The sequence below is a fragment of the Zea mays genome, chromosome 6 (genome assembly GCF_902167145.1).
Source record: "Zea mays cultivar B73 chromosome 6, Zm-B73-REFERENCE-NAM-5.0, whole genome shotgun sequence".
Taxonomy (NCBI): Eukaryota; Viridiplantae; Streptophyta; class Magnoliopsida; order Poales; family Poaceae; genus Zea; species Zea mays.
The window spans coordinates 159,196,260-159,213,950 of NC_050101.1; the positions used below are offsets into that span (position 1 = coordinate 159,196,260).

The following is a 17,691-nucleotide window of genomic DNA, read 5'->3' on the forward strand; positions in this document are numbered from 1 at the left end:
TCACCGTCCTCCGGCATGCCGAGATGATTGCCTTCGGTGGGACCCCCTAGATCGACGTGGAAACATTCGCGGCTTGGGTCGCAGTCCTCGTCGCCGAGGCTACGGCTACCGTTGGAACAGTCAGAAAGGCAGTAGTCGCATGCGGTCACGAAGTCCCGCATGGCACTGGGGTTGCCAAGTCTAGAGAAATCCCAGCAGAAGCTGAGTTCGTCGTCTTCCTCGGACCCGGAGGGCCCGTAGGTCGAGACGTCCGTCAGCCGGTCCCAAGGTGACCGCATACGAAACCCCAGAGGGTTTGGACTCGCCTCTACGAGAGCGCCCGCCAAAGCGGAGTCACGAGGCGGGTTGAGGCTGAATCCAAATGACGTGGGATGGGAATCGATCGGTACCTCTTGGTCGACAAGCGGCGATAAAGTCACGTCGGGGACTGACTGCATCGTCGTCTCAGGTACGAGGGTGACACCCAGAAAGCCTTCCGCGAGCGTGCTGGCGTCGTCCGTTTGCTCGGGACTGGCGTGTTGCGGGGAGACGGCGCTCGCCTTCATCTCAGGCGCGAGGTCGGTGCCCGGTGCGCCCCCCGTTGGGGTGCCGGCGCCGTCGACTCGCTCGACAGCCGACGAGACGCTGCCTCCCGCTTGGCCTTGGTTTCCCCGCCTTCCCCTCCGTCGGCGGGGAAGAGGGCGGTATGAGTTCGAAGGTTGTTCTTCCACCACGCGGGGAAGACGTTGTCGATTCCGCCGCCGGCGGGCGGGTTGTCGGCCGCCGTTGCCGCTGCCGCCCGGCGGTGGAATGAGTATCATGTCATAGCTGCCGTCGAGGGACATGAACTCGAGACTCTCAAAACGGAGCACCGTCCCGGGTTGGAGAGGTTGCTGGAGACTGCCCATCTGGAGCTTGACGGGAAGCTGTTCGTCAACACGCAGCAGGCCCCTACCTGGCGCGCCAACTGTCGGTGTTCTGAGACCGGGGGGTCCCCGAGCCGACGAGTGAATGTCGTCGCGTGCCCTAGCCCAGATGGGTCGAGCGCGAGGGCGAGCGCGAAGGGGGGAAAGCGAGGCGGCCGGAGACCGGCGTGAGAGAGGTGGGAATCCTGCGGCCTTCGTGTTCGTCCCGCGCCCAGGTCGGGTGCGCTTGCAGTAGGGGGTTACAAGCGTCCATTCGGGAGAGGGAGCGAGCGGCTCCAAGCGAGCGCCTGTCTCGTCCTCGTCCCCGCGCGGCCAACCTTCTCTAAGAGGGCCCTGGTCCTTCCTTTTATAGGCGTAAGGAGATGATCCAGGTGTACAATGGGGGGTGTAGCAGAGTGCTACGTGTCTAGCGGAGGAGAGCTAGTGCCCTAAGTACATGCCGTCGTGGCAGCCGGAGAGATTTTGGCACCCAGCTGGTGTGATGTCGTGGTCGTCGGAGGAGTGCTGGAGCCTGGCGGAGGGACAGCTGTCGGGGCTGTCGAGTCCTTGCTGACGTCCTCTTGCTTCCGTAAGGGGGCTGAGAGCCGCCGTCGTCACAGAGTGTGTGGGGCGCCATCATTGCCCATCTGGCGGAGCGAGCCAGATGGGACGCCGGTCTTGTTCCCTGCGGCCCGAGTCAGCTCGGGGTAGGGTGATGATGGCGCCTCCTGTTGACGTGGCTGGTCTGCGCCCTAGGTTGGGCGATGTGGAAGCTCCTTCGAAGCCGAGGTCGAGTCTGTCTTCCGTGGCCGACGTCGAGTCCGAGCCCCTGGGTCGGGCGAGGCGGAGGCCGTCGGCTGAGGCCAGGGCGGAGTCCGAGCCCTGGGGTCGGGCGGAGCGGAGTTCGTCGTCTTCTGGGGCTGAGCCCAAGTCCGAGCCCTGGGTCGGGCGGAGCGGAGTTCGCCGTCTTCCGGAACTTAGCCCGAGTCCGAGCCCTTGGTCGGGCGGAGCGGAGTTCGCCGTCTTCCGGGACTTAGCCCGAGTCCGAGCCCTGGGTCGGGCAGAGCGGAGTTCGCCGTCTTCCGGGACTTAGCCCGAGTCCGAGCCCTGGGTCGGGCGGAGCGGAGTTCGCCGTCTTCCGGGACTTAGCCCGAGTCCGAGCCCTGGGTCGGGCAGAGCGGAGTTCGCCGTCTTCCGGGACTTAGCCCGAGTCCGAGCCCTGGGTCGGGCGAAGCGGAGCTTCCTATGGTGCCTTCGGCCGGGCCTGACTGCCTGTCAGTCTCACTCTGTCAAGTGGCACCGCAGTCGGAGTGGCGCAGGCGGCGCTGTCCTTCTGTCAGGCCGGTCAGTGGAGCGGCGAAGTGACGGCGGTCACTTCGACTCTACCGGCTGGGGGGCGCGTCAGGATAAAGGTGTCAGGCCCCCTTTGCATTAAATGCTCCTGCGATTTGGTCGGTCGGTGCGGCGATTTGGTCAGGGTTGCTTCTTGGCGAAGACAGGGCCTCGGGCGAGCCGGAAATATATTCGCCGCTGGAGGGGGGCCTCGGGTGAGATGGAAATCCTTCGGGGTAGGCTGCCCTTGTCCGAGGCTAGGCTCGGGCGAGGCGTGATTGAGTCCCTCGAATGGACTGATCCCTGACTTAATCGCACCCATCAGGCCTTTGCAGCTTTATGCTGATGGGGGTTACCAGCTGAGAATTAGGAGCCTTGAGGGTACCCCTAATTATGGTCCCCGACAAATATTAGCTTGTCTTATGTTTCCATTTTAATTTAGATAATCATATGCTGAGGTCGAATAGATAGACTCACCTAAAACGATCTGTATTATCCTCACTCCTAAGGATGGAACCATGGAATCATACTAAAGAATGCTAGAGCAATCATACCTGTATTGATAAGAGTGATTTCCAGTTCCAAATTAACTTGGAAATTTCAGAGAATGGACATCACAAGACGCTAGAAGAGAAGACACAAACCATATTCTAATCAGTGTGAAGTACAATGCATCAAGAATAAATTACAGACACTTACATCTTCAGGTAGCTTCAAGTTCTTAGTGTGAATACGGAGAACCTCGGATCCTTCTCTTTGCTGCAGATACAGTGCAAGGCCTAAAAATGAGAAGGGAGAGGTCAGGCGAGGAGGATCTGGGTGGCCTTCGTGGGCAAGAACAAGGACGACGTAGGACTCAACCATTAGATTCCAATAGCCTCCACCGATTGAGTGGTACAATAAGCCCTTAAACACCTTTATTCATGGTCAACTCACATCAACCAATGCATTTAACCCTTGACACGAGATGAGATATCAAAATCTCATTCCGCGAGGCTGACTGCTTATCACATTAGTCATTACACAATTTATGCTCCCGAGTCAAAACATGGAATGTAAATATGGTCAAGAAGAGATTATGCTTGCTGTGACTACTACGCCAAGAATACAAACTTCAATTAGATCTGAGTTTGGCCCTGACTAGTTCGCACAAATTAGATCCGAGAGAGGATGATAACTAAATAATTCACGTTTTAGTCCCAACTATGTAAAGTCAATATTAGCTCATTTCGATGCACCCAGCACCGGGGAGCTCGGGAAGCTGAACAAAAAAACACGATACAAACCAACCACACCACCACTCACAGTACAGAGAGGCACCCCGCTGCCCAGACCCAAGCCCTGGCAGCTCCAGTCTCTAGGGAACCCAAGCACCGCCATCCGCCACACGACCCTAGCACGTACGACACGGATCTCTCCGCAACCCCCAACCCCAGACGGCCCAGATCCGGGACTTACTGGAGCGTGGGGACGATGCCGGAGGGGTGCTTGGACAGATCCACCGGCTGGCTGTCCTCGAGCCCTGGCTCCGCCATCCGAATCACGCACGCAACCTCGGCGGCTCCGCGCCACGAATCCGCGTCGAATCAGAGGCCTAAATGGTGGATCCCGCTGAAGAACTCACCCGATGTGGCCGTGCGGTTCACGGCGGAGCGGTCGCAGCGGTCGTGCGGAGCTGTCGCGGCGGGCATGCGGAGCAGTCGCGGTGGGTTAGCGGCTAGCAGGCGGGATCCGGGGCGGGGCGACGGGGGACGGTGCCTTTGCGGTCGTGGGGGGAGGGGCACGGCCGGGGCTGGCGGGCTGCTTCCATGCGCGCGCGTGGGAGGGTGTGGGGGCAGGCGGGGGCAACCAGGGTGTGGACGTTGACGCTACTATCTTAATAGAGTAGTATAGATTAAGAGTCTAATGTAGAGCATGCCCCTGCCCCCGCCTCCGTGACCCCCGCGCACCCCACCCCCGCTCAGGTCCGCCCCCATCCCCTCCCCCCGCAGGTCCGTGACCGCCGCGCCTTCTTCCCCCACACCCCGTCTTCGGATCTGCGACCGTCGCCCCCCCAGTCGTCTGCTTCAACCCCGGGCTGTGAGGAGAAGCCGGGCTGTGAGGAGAAGGAAGACGATGATGCGCGAACTGGCGGTTCTGCGGCGAGATGCGGTGGCCAGAGAGCGTCACCTTGGACCCTCAGGGTCGCGAGCCGTACACGGGCGTCGCTGACGACACCACGCTGCCAACCCTAGCCGCGCCTGCCTTCCTCCCCCGCTTGCCGTCGAGTATCGATGTTTAGAGGCGGGGGCGACTTCGCCGGTGAGGTACTTGGTGGGGGCAGCGATCATGATGAGCGGCGTGGTGCTCCCACTGACGTACATGATCTTCCGCATCAAGAGCTCGCCGCCCTTTGCCTCCGCCGCGGGGCCCTCCTTCTCCAAGCAGACATAGGTGTGCTCTGTCTCTCTTCCTTCCTTGCTCCATGAGATAGCGGTATGGCGACGCATCACATCTGCATGCTTGCATTTAACAAATTCGTGATGCGCCTTTGCTGCAGGAACAAAGGACTCATCTGAGCGAGTGGGAGGATCGATCGCCTCCCCCTGATGCTCTGATTGTTTTGGCATGGCGAGATCCTGCAACTGCTCCTCGAGACTGGGCACCATCACGCCAAATACTAGCTGATTCCTTGGATTTGAGTGGCAGGGCGTTTTGGATCTGCTGCGTGCGTGGGCGATCCAATCCAACAGGGCTCAGGTACGACGACAGGTACTACGACATGTACGACCCTTAATGTTGTGTCAGCTCAAAAGAATTAATGAGTTTTTTTTATCTTGATCCCGAGTTCATTACTAGGTACACTAGCAATTCTTGTCCAATATCTGATTAACTACTTTTCCCCTGCTTCCTCTTCTAGAGAAGGAGAACTGTTGTTGATAAACTTAATATGCGAAATGAAGGGAGACAAAAGGAGCAGAGACAGAGTAGCACACAAGCAGGACGAACAAAATCGGCAGGCCGTGCATTAGTCTATCTCAGCGAAATGTACACAAGGTCCAGCCGCTAGACAGGTCCATCTTTTATTTCACATGATCAAACAGCCGAAACCCGCGCGCGCAAATGAGTATTGTCTGTTAAGACAATTCAAGCAAGAACATTTTCGTACACCTCTCCAGCATATTTCCAGTTCATCACCTTCCAGATGTTGTTCAGGTAATCCGGCCTAACATTCTTGTACTGCAACCAAGAAAGCAGTGATCACTTAGCACGACAACAAAGTCTCTTCAAGATTTACTCACGACAAAACTAACACTGATATTGGGAGGGCAAATAAATTTGAACCACTCAGGACGCAGAACCCAAGATCAATTTGAATTCGTTGTTAAAGCAGGGGCACACGACTTCCTACAGATTGGTAAGGAGGGAAAAATATTGCTTTTTTTCAATCAAAACTGCAACTGGGCAACCTTCGAAAATATCTTTGTCAATTTTACCTTCTACATGTATGGTCATATATCCAAGATTTGTACTGTTACTTCTAAATACTTTGATGTGTAAAGCATAAACCATAATAATGATGTAATAATCCATAAGCTGCTAGAATTTGGAATTATCTAAAACAGTTGAAACTTGAAAGATGTAGGAATTATCTTCAATATAAAGTTATAAACACCAATCTGAATGATGGGCAACTTATAAAAAGAATCGAGGAGATAATTCATAAGTTGCTAATTTTAGGGGTTGTTGAACCAATAGGATGGTAACATGCAAGGAGCCAATAACAATTTTTGATGCAGCCTTTCCATACGAGTCAAGCAACAGTGTGAAGTCATCATCAGTTTAGGAGCATCATCAAGATCACCTGCAGATAGTATGCATGTTCCCAGACATCAATCCCCAACAGCGGAACCAAGCTTGCACCTTTAGTCACCAGAGGATCCTGCAAGATACTAAAATTAGCCGTGTGTATGGAACAACCTTCTGTACAATCTTCACAGATAAGCAACCCAACATCCATTTCCCTTCACACCCTTTTTTATACAATATCATAAGCAACCCAACATCCATTTCCCATTAGATGCTTATTTTGATTATTATATTTTTCAATTTTTTTCTTATGTCAGATACCTTTCTTAAGCATGCATACAAATGCAAAGCCTGCATATAATCACACTCAACAACAATTGCAGCTTGCAAGATGTCATGTGTCTGTTAAGCTTGCCTATGGGGCACCTAGGGGCAAGGAAGTTGCCATCAATATGACTACGATCCAGAATGAGAACTGGGCATAGCCATGCTGTATCATATGAAGAATAAACAGATACGGTTAACATCTTTCACCTGATTAGTTGTTGTTTCAACCGAAAGCTTTTTTTCCTCTTTATCCAAAGCTAACCACTGCAGAGAAGCATGAGGTTAATGGTCAACAGAACACACCTTCAACTATTCTCAATAAACATAAACAAAGCATAATATAGTAATAGGTTCCTGCCCGTGCGTTGCCACGGGAATAAAAAATTAATATGACATTGTCTACGCAAGCAGGAGAACTGTTGTTGATTACTAGGTACACCATTGCCCTTTTGTCTCCCTTTTGCAAACAACAGGGGATGACATTCCATATCATAAAATTTAGCAACAAATAAAATTTTCTGATATAAAAACAACATCTTTTGTGTCTAGCCAGTTTGACAAATGAACTATTTTTTCTTAAATTAAAAGAGAACGTATCCTTATTGAGGAGAACAAGGGCCTCCTCTCTGCATCCTCCTTCGACAGGCCTCGTGCCAGAAGGTGAGTTGTATTGCTGCCTCCGCTCTTTGCTTGGTGCGTTGAGCATTTTAGGGAGTTCTTCACTTGGTTATATGTTCAAAGTGCCATGTGAACTTGCAGTTAGAATTATGGAGAACTTCTGTAGGCTCATTCCTGTTTGTCATTTTTAACCATTTCATTCTGGTATATGCCAGAGGTTCATGATGTCAATTCTGGTCGCATTATTGAAGTGTTTAAAATGTAAATTAATTCTCTATAATCTATATCACTAAATAGACCTTCTCACTTTTGTGACTCAAGTTTATTTGAAAGTATTAAAAAGTTAATATGTGAATTAATCAGACCAGAACCTTAATCTAGCACCTTAGACCAACTCGGTCATCTCATCAAATTGGTAAAATTATTCACTTTATACATATTGTTGTTTCTTCAGTCATGTTGCAGTGAATTTTTTCATCCCCAATATGATGCAGAACATCATCGCCACTCACCGTTACTGACTGATGAGAAGAGGTCGTGTTCAGTTCTCAGATGCTGGTGTCCGTCAGTCCATGAGACACGAAGAAGATCCGGCCGACACACGCTAGACTAAGGCTTCATCTGTGAAGGCAACATGTGGACTTTTCAGGCGGAGGAGCTGGCGGTTCTTGTTTCTGATTGCTCAGGGACGAATTGCACTTGATCTGAAGATGAGGTTACAAGCTTCGCACTTGGATTTTTTTCCCACATTCTTCAGGAGTATAAATATCCTCTTGGTTGACTCTACTGTAGTTTTTAGTTCTGTGAATTTGTTTGTTGTGAAATCTATATATTATGGGATGTTCAGATGATTCGAGTCATGAAAGGCGTTTTTATTGGGATGAATGCTCGAGGTAATTTGGATATTAGCTTGGCTGCATAGTAAATCATTTGTTCTATTTTTTTCTTATAACGATATGAATATTGGTGGTCTGACACTATGCTTTTAGGACATCCATTTTATTTTAACCTTTTTTATGACTTGGTGTGGTCTGTGCAGGCAAGAGGAGGGCTTTAATCCCTCTCCTGATGTAGGCTACATCAGTGAAATATTGAAGCTTATACATGAAGAGGTGCACAATCTTGATGTTGTACTCTTTATCTAGATTTGATTTGACGGAACATTAGTACAATACTTCCAAAATATAAATTCTACATAAGTTTGATAGTTCTCCTGCTTATATTTTTATTGAAATTGCAGTTTGAACCAAGGCAAAGTCTACTGTCACTGGTGTTTGATGTTCAGTTGCTGAAGATCATGTGATTCTGCATTTCTGCAACCATCGTTATCATCATCCTTGGTCAATGCAAACAGTGCTTCAAGGGAATCACAGAGTTCATTGTAAACTTACTTGTTCTCCCTTTGAAATCAAGGTCTATAAACTAAATTAGTGAAATAATTAAGCAGCAGCAATCCGGCTTGTCAAAATATCGTTAACTTGACTCAGAACAGTTCTCTGAATATCGTTAACTTGACTCAGAACAGTCCTCTGAAGCGAAGAAATGGGTCAAACTTTTTGAATGGTTCTGCAATGAAACGGACACACGAATTAAAATTTTTAGAATTTCTTTATGACCATTTGCAAATATGTGATTCACAAACTGCACGTTATAGCTTATGTTCATATCGACAATTTCCGATAAGAACCAGAACATAAATTATGTCAATCTACGTTTCAAATAACGAATGCGTCAAGATGTATCGATGTCTAACTTTAATAGGATATGATCATCTTAAAAGTTGGGATCAGTCGCACCAAAAGTGCTTCCCAAAATCTTATTCGTCATCTCTTTCTCTGTATAAGTTCACGAAGACAATGGTTACAGAGACATGCTCTTCAAATCATCAGTGCACGTATACGCTTGCGATAGAGAGACTATGACGAAAGTGTAGCAGCAAGAAGAGAGAAAAATTATTTGTAGGATTTTTCAAATTATAAACTTTCAAATAATAATTTTTCGGTCTTTTCCCATTAGGATTGATAAATATATAGAGAGAGGTGAATCCCTTACTCCATATCAACTAGCAATATGATACTAATTAATATTGTGTTTTCCACCTCTTCTCATAGGCTTAAACATTAAAAATCATTAGAGAACAAAGGTAATGGACATTTGAGATTTATTAAAATTTCTTTATATGGGCTTGGAAAATTAGACCATATAAATTCTTACAACCCCCACTAGATCTCAAATGCTGACCCAAACTTTTTAATATTTTCAGAACTTTCATATGCCAGTTTGTTGTAGAGTAAGCTTCACCAAAGCATCTCATAGCATGAGTGATCGCAGAAGGGACCGCGCTCAACTTCTATGTCCTCAATTAGGAGATCCTCAGCTCGTCAGACTATCGCTCGCCAAACAGGTACCCCTCGCTTTAATTTCTTCGCTATCTACCACAGTGCTAGCACGATGTTCAACAAACACTTTTATCAGATAGATGGATCGCATGAAAACTCGTGCTTTTATAGTAGTAAGAATTGTGTAAAAAAGTCATCATCTTTAGACTTTGTTTAGTTATATATTGATTGTTATCAAAAAAAATTGTGCGATATTGAGGTCGATAATAAATATAATATTCGTTTTTATGTAATCATTGTGCACTAACATTTTGTCAAATATTTTATATGTCGTTGCAACGCACGTGCACCTAACTATAACAAAATTTATGTATGGCTAGGATCACAAATGAATTACAAAATATTATCTTCTAATAATATAACGCATATTTATCGTGATATTATATATTTCCGTTGCAACGCACGTGCACTCATCTAGTCCATTTGGTGACTCAAAGGCTAACATGCTGAGGAGGTGTTGATTTCGGCGGGTTCGAGACTCCTGTGCGGCCATGGACCTTGTGGTGTGGGGACGAATGTTAAAAAATGGAAGAAAAAAAAAACGTCGACAGCAGGATTCGAACCTGCGCAGTGTGGGGACGAATGTTAAAAAATGGAAGGAAAAAAACGTCGACAGCAGGATTCGAACCTGCGCAGTGTGGGGACGAATGTTAAAAAAATACGTCGACAGCAGGATTCGAACCTGCGCAGGACAAGCCCAACAGATTTCGAGTCTGTCTCCTTAACCACTCGGACATATCGACTTGTATGTGTAGTCGGCTACTAAGTGTGTATTTACTGTTAAGTCGGATACTAAATGTGTATTCTACGTTCAGTTGGCTACTAAGTGTGTACTGACTTATGTTATGATGAATGGAAACTGTTACTATGCACGCATGCGCCCGGAGGTATCTAATTGAATGGAAGCACCGCTAATTTCGGTCAGCTTCGGACCTGCGCCGGTCTACGCCATCCCAGGGCAAAGGGGGGCCAGGCCACAAGGCAGTTGCTTCATAGTACCAATCATCCACCCTATCTAGACAGGATTGGTTTTGGGCCCAACAGGAAGACAATTCCAGATGCCCGCACGTTCTGATCGAAGCCTATATGAAACCAATCCTTTCTAGTCTACTCTTCAATATAACTAGACACCCGCGCGCGCAAAACTCCACACCAGACAAATTATTATGGATAGTAGCAGCCATGTAACGCTCCCTAAAGTACTTTGCACAAACCATACAAGTAAGAACTCCATAACTACATTACACATTACTATTACTATAACTCTCGACCTGCATGGTTTGTTGTTTAGATTCCATAACGGCTTCAATCCCGTCCGTACCCCTAAAGAAAAGACCGTTTCTAATACCAGGTGAAAGTGTTCTCGCTCGCTCTCGACGAAGGCAAAAGCCACAGGAACTTGCTGATTGTTGCAATCGATCCCAATTACTATCAAGATAAGCCCCTTTGTTTTTTCGGGACACAAAAGTTCCATCGATGCAGAACACAGGTCGACATGACGGGAAAGCTTTGCCTCTGTGTATTTTTTCACTGAGTTTTCAAAGTTTTAATGAGGTATGAGTTAGCCGTAGGTATTCGTCCAAGGAGGACTATTGAAAATCTATATAAAAATTATCTGAGCTAAAATCAAACGTATTTATAAAACACTGTACTTTTTCTCTATAATAAACACGTACATCCTCGTAAAGGAACTGAAACAAAAAGCCAAGGCCGAGAAGGTTCAGGGCTAAGATCTGCATCACGCCGATACTTTAACAACAATTGCTACAGTCTTGGACCTTGTGGTGTGGCGACGAAGGTTACAAAATTGAAAAAAACAACGTCGACAGCAGGATTCGAACCTGCGCAGGACAAGCCCAACAGATTTCAAGTCTGTCTCCTTAACCACTCGGACATATCGACGTCTACGTTGAGTTGGCTACTAAATACGAACAAGTACTTGCTACTAAGTACATATCGACTAATGAATGGAAACTGTTGCTATGCACGCATGCGCCCGTCCCCTGTTCGCCTCCTTTTTGTCCCATCCCTCTCCCCTATATGAGTATCTCCGAGGCGTGTAGCGCCGGGCTGGCGGCGACGCCGGGGCCCCGGGACATACGCAAGGCCGGCCGGCCCGCCGTGCATGTGCGGTCGGTCGTCGATCCCGGCTGCAAACTCCGAGGAAAAGAGAACGCAACAGCGACCCCTCCCCTCTCCTTTTCAACGACGTCGTATCCCTCTGTGGACGATCGTGCTAGATTGGATCGAACAATTATTCAATTTCCGTTCAGCGCGTCCAACAGTCGTTCCGGGTTAGCTAGCTTACCCTGCTGCCAGTAAAATTCCTGTGCTCAGCCATCTCCATCCATCTGTGTCTAGGCTTTTACCCGTCACGTACGTCCTGCATATATATGCGCGACTATATATCATTGTTTGCTAGGGTTTCAGATACTGCTGTGGATAATTACAACGTACGTAACAGCAACAGCTAACGTACGACCCGCTCATATGGAGCAACGACAACTTCTAAAAAGAAGAACAAGGGAGCCTAGCTAAATCCTAAATGCACGCTTTACTTTTTGGGACTGAGGGCGATGGCTGCCAGCTTTGTGCGCGGCCCGGGACTTGCAATTGCAAAGCAAAACACAAAGCCACTGCGAGAAGCCATGGCCCATGGGTCTAGACCAGTTGCCAGGGGGCGCAGTGGTGCATGCACATTAATTCGTTTTTGAAGGACGTACGTACAGCATGCCCGGATCATTCATTAACAGCGCGCTAATTCATGCTGCTGCAGTGCTGCAGCGGGTGTGTGAGTGTGTCCTAAAGCGAGCGACTGCCCTATGTTCTCTCATTCTTGTTTGTTTTCCTCCTAAATTACATAAGTTAGATTATGGTAGAACAGTAGTAGGATAAAATATCACTTTGAGATTACAAATAAGCTAAAATAATCTAATTTATATAATCTAGTAGGGAAACCAACACAAAACTGGCCATGACTGCTTGCCGGGTTGAAGTGGAAGCCGCACTTTAGACTTCTCTCCTGTCACTGCTTTGGAGGCAAGATCATGAAAGATATACTAGATATATAGCTAGGCTTCCTTGTTCTGTTCGAAATGGTATCCTACTAGCAAAGACCATGTTTTTTTTGTTGATGCAGGACAGAACACAGATTGTAGACGTCAAACAGCTGAAATCTAACTTCATACAGCTTTTATTACAAAACGTAGAAAGTTATTGTTATTTCCTATAGCTATCAGTAGCATTTCGGAAGTTGTTAATTTTATACGGTTTGTTATAAACGTGGTAGGAAGTTAAGAAGCCGTAAAAAGTTAATTTTTTTTGGTGTAGTGGACACTTTGCTAGGATAATTAAGGTAAACTGCACGCCTAATAATAACATTGTCGCCCGGTTACTATCGACGAAGCTGCTATATATTTAGGACTATTTTGAGAACACTATTTTTTCGAGAGACTTCCATTTTTACAAGAAAAAATGAACTAATTTTCCTTGACAAAATAAAAATACCATATGGAAAAAGTTGGTTCCTAAACTAGCCCTTACTATTGGACTATATATTTGCCTGGGATTCCTGCAGTTTGATTGCTCGAAGTCCGGATGTCAACCTACTGTTTACTCTCGCCGGAGGTATCTATTACTGTACGACGCGCTTTAGCTAGCTTTGCAACCCATTACCCCATGCAAGACCAATAAGGGCCGGCGTGAGTGACCTGTCTGTCTGTCTGTACCTGAAGAAATCGATCATACACAGGTACGAAGCTGAACAGTCCAACGTTGGTTAGGAGTTAGGACGGACATGGGGTATAGTACACGCGCATTACATGCATCCTGAGACACAGCAAGTGGCATGTTGGAGCCGATGCTCCTCGCATGGCTCCAGCCTCCCATCTATCGCGGCAGCAAGTCCCAGCCTCCAGCTGGGACAGCCTACGACTGCCTGCGCATAAACTGAATACATGATTGTGGAACAGATGCGCCAACAATGCTGCTATAGGTCACTCACAGAGACGTCCAAATGGCCGTGTCCTGCTTTGTTCCCATGTGGGTTTCAGATGATCGTCCACGCGCAGGGCTGTCCTGTCCTATGGCAGGGGCCCCGGCTTGCCTTGGAGCCGCGCAGGGGACACCATGAGGCCCTGTCGACCTTGGAATGTAGTATACGTCCAATCTATACTACCTATTAAGGCTCTAAGTGGTAGGCTGCCTCCCCTGGTTCTGCCTTCAGCCAATCTGCACCGTCCACTCGCTTTCGTAAATCTACACCGTCCGCCCGCCTACGCCCACGTTCGTCCCCCCGCCTCCCACTCCCCCACCCCGCGTGAGCCGCCGCCGCCCTGCCTCCCCCTCCAGTCCGCCGCTCTCCCGCGGATCGTTCACCTCCACTCCATTCCGAGGATCTCATCAGCACGCTCTCCGGCGCGGCGGCGGCCCTTCCTCCGAGACCAGGAGCTCGCCGCCGGAGTCATCCCCTTCCCCAATCCCCGCGTCGCGTCTCCCATCAATGCCGCACCTTCACCGTGCCCCGCCCGCATCTGCTCGTGTCGCCAGAGCCCCCTCCCCCACCCCCCATGGCGCTCGTCGCGACAGGCGCCCCCTGCGCAGACATCGTGAGCGGGTCGCCCAACAAAGCCCTGCCGCCCTCACCCGCCTCGAACCCTAAAACTCCTCAACCGCCAACGCTGTCGTGCTCTACTTCCGGCGAGACGGCCTGCCTCAGCACCCCAGCCCCTCCTCCCCGGATTCGGTGCCCCTGCTCGTCGTGCGGTCTCCACCCCCGACAGGCACCAGGCGTTGCTCCACCCCGCCCCAACCCTAAAACTCCTCCCAGCCGCCGCCCCAACCCTAAAACTCCTCCCAGCCAACGCCTCACGCACGAGGGAGAAGACTGGATCCGCAGCACGATGGCGATGGGTGATAGGTTGCGTGCCATGGATCTGTACGAGATCCTCCTCTTCGCGACACGACTGGCTCGTAGGGCGACGACATCCTCAATCTATCGCGTGGCCAGGTTACTGATTTTACATAATGCTTCCTACCATATGGAGTGGTTTGTTTGGTTAAAGGTTTAAACGTAAAACAGTGATGTTTGCTACATAGTTGAAAGTTGTAGTGCAAGTCGCAGAGCATTTCTACCTTTTAAGATATTGTGGGGGCTAGGCGATGCTAACATTCTGGTGTTTGTAATTCTCTAGGCAGTTAGTTCTAGACAGGTAAAAGGGGTGAAGAGGGTTTACTGGGAGAGGTGCAAAATTGAGTGGAGTTGATAGAGATTTTTTTCCAATCTTTTGTTCGGGTGTACAAACATCACAGGCTTCTAACATTCCTATTCTTGCGAACCACTGAATTATTCAAAATTGATTCTGGGTTAAGGAACATGGCATTGGACGAATTTGTTTTAGCCACTCAGCTAAGATTATAGCCTACTACATCACAGGAAGAGATCACCGGTCTATTTCCTGTATTCAGGTGCCCAAAAGCTGAACAGAGCTGAGCTTGAAGTCGCTTGTGAAGATTTTAGCAACATCAACACTTTTCCTACCTGTATCGTGTTCAAGGGCATATTATATGGCGGGGTCGATGTCGGCATTGTCTCCACTGTCATATCGTCGAGCAAAGACTGGTCCAGGAGCGCAAAAACATGCTTCAAGAAAAAGGTTTATGGCTAGCAACATCTTGTTCGATTACTTCCTGTGATGTTTTAATCCATAAAATACAGATAGGGGTTACACTGTTCAGTTTGGTTACTTCGATTTTGGGACTGCTTATGGTCTTCTGGGGTGTTTATTCTTATTCGATTACTTCGATTCTAGGACTGTGATTTTAGTTCGATTACTTCGATTCTGGGACTACCAAAATACAGATAGGGGTTACACTGTTACTTTGATTCTAGGACTGCCAAATGTCTCTACTGATTGAAGGTTCTGTTTATTCTTATTTATTATTTACCAGATGTCTCTATATGCTTGATTATGCAAGTAGATTATTCAGGTAGTACATACATTTTTTTAGTTGTATTTATTCTTGTTTCTATTCGGTGCTTCAGTCAAGTCTGCAACTTTCCGATGTCTCTGTGTGCTTGATAGCAGATTATCCTACATTCTTGCGCAAGAATCTTTTTTTGTACGCACAAGTAGTTCTATAGAGTTTACTACATCCTTTGATGTTTTAATCCATGAAATACAGACCTGTATCTATTTGTTTTGGACTGCATTCTAGAGAAAGAAATGTAGTTTGGTTATGTGGTTTTGCAGAACTGTATCTATTTGTGTAATGCATTTGCCTGTATATGTGCAGCTTATGTCCATAATTCTTCAAGTCTGCATATGACTGCATCATTCTTCAGCCTTCCAGACTGTCGAGTGCCAGCATTCAGGATGCCACCAATGGGAAGCTACTGAAATGTTTTTTTGGCAGAGGGCTTAGATGATGATTTGATATGTTCCTGTGTAAGCAGAGGCGGAAACCTCATTGGAGTTGTAGATGGTTAAGTTTGGAATTAATATTCTTTATGGTACCAGGAAATTTTTGGCGAGGGAAATCTTGACCAGAGTCATCGGATAGGACGGGGATGATTAGGTTGGTTGAGCATGAACTGGTGAAAGCTGGTACCATTTGTATAGTGTGATGAAATCTTTGTAGACATTTTGCTTGTGTAATAATAATACTTGTTCGCACAGCGAAGGACAAACAAATGTATGCTGACTTGTGACGTCCTGTTCATTGCAATTTCAGTGTAGGATGAGAAGAAACCTGAAGATGCACCACAGTCTGAGGTTGAGAAGGACAAGGAGGGCGCGGAGAATGAAGAAGAAGAAAAGGAACCTGAGGATAAGGTATATTTCTGGTTTGTACTAAGATGCTCTTGCTACCATATTCCGCGTTGCAATGTGTATGGTTGTAGTATGCCTAGCACATTATGTAAGGGTGATGCTAGCACCCTTTAACTTGCCTAGCACGTCTTGTGATTTTGGGTACTGTGACACTTACAATGTTCTTAACATTTGCTTATATATATGGAAAAATATGTAGTAGACTGGTGGAAATATTTTGTGATTCTTTTAGTTTCATTCATGTCAATCCTTGCTCGGTAGTATAGTTATTTATTCTAAAACCTTTTGCTTTAAAATCAGTGCTGCTGTGCCACAGTGCCAACATGGGGCGCTTCTTGGTGATTGCATTATTTTTGTATTTAGAGTCTCTTCTGCTTTTCGATCCATTACTTTTTGCTCTTCTCTGCCGAATGCAATGGCCATATATTAGAGTGTATGCTTTCACGTCAGTTTTCCAGTTATGCGAGATTCATGTTGTATCTCAGATATTGTACTAGCACCTAACTTTGACTATGGTGAGCCATTGATTTGTTGTTTTCAATGTTTCTGGATATGACCAATTGTAGCACACACAAAAAGAAATGGATTGTTGATATTCATTTTCACTCATACCAGTTCATGAATTGATGCATCAGATGTGATGTGATGCCACTTAATATTGAATGAACTATTTTTGTTGCACAGTTGATATATCTAGAGAAAAAATGATGCTTTGATCAATCCAGAACCTGCATACTTGTTGGAATTAAGTTGGGATGTTTTTTTGGCATCAAAATAAAGTAGTCTGTGGAATGATGTTTGCTCCGACCATGACGCAGGAGATGACTCTAGAGGAATATGAAAAGGTACTAGAGGAAAAATGAAAAGCTTTACTCTCCCTTAAGGCTGAGGAGAGAAAAGTTGAAATTGACAAGGAGTACAGGCCATGCAACAACTGCCAGTTAAAAAGGATGGCGATGAAGTGTTTATCAAGCTGGTACGCTACGTGTGTGCATACTGCTCTTTCCTCTCTTTTTTACCCCTGTTGGTCACAGCCGTTTTTGAACGATTGTAGGGCTCTGACAAGGACTTGAAAAAGAAAGAAAGTGCTGAAAGAGAAGAACGGGGCAAGAAGGTATATATCTGATATTTTTCACCTGCTTCAGTCTGATATAAGTTTGCAAGTCACATAGTCTGAAGTTAACAACACAAAGCAAATTAATGTCTTCGTGTAATTTAACAAAGAAAGATGGAATATAGTTATCAGATACAGTGGCACACTGGCACTAAAGCTTCATCCATTTTCCTTGTCCCAACCAAAAGGTAATTACAAAAGAAAATATGTATCAATTAGATTGAAGTAAACAGGGTCCAATACCACCATACAACTAAAGGCTGAGATCAACGTACTGTAGTAACTGGAGACCTTTGCTGAATGAAAGCCAGCTTATGAGATGTAGATTCATAAGCTGCCAAGAGGAAGAGAGAGAGGTGGTCAGACTGACTCGATGTATGTTTATAACTTAAGGTGTG

General features: G+C 47.1%; 2 non-coding genes across 2 annotated transcripts; both read right to left on the reverse strand.

The window, feature by feature from the left end:
• Positions 1-10,010: 10,010 nt before the first annotated feature.
• Positions 10,011-10,092, reverse strand: TRNAS-CGA (transfer RNA serine (anticodon CGA)). The gene has a single exon. It is a non-coding gene; the product is annotated as a tRNA-Ser (tRNA).
• Positions 10,093-11,169: 1,077 nt separating this feature from the next.
• On the reverse strand, positions 11,170-11,251 carry TRNAS-UGA (transfer RNA serine (anticodon UGA)). Its single transcript has one exon. It is a non-coding gene; the product is annotated as a tRNA-Ser (tRNA).
• Between the last annotated feature and the right edge of the window lie 6,440 nt (positions 11,252-17,691).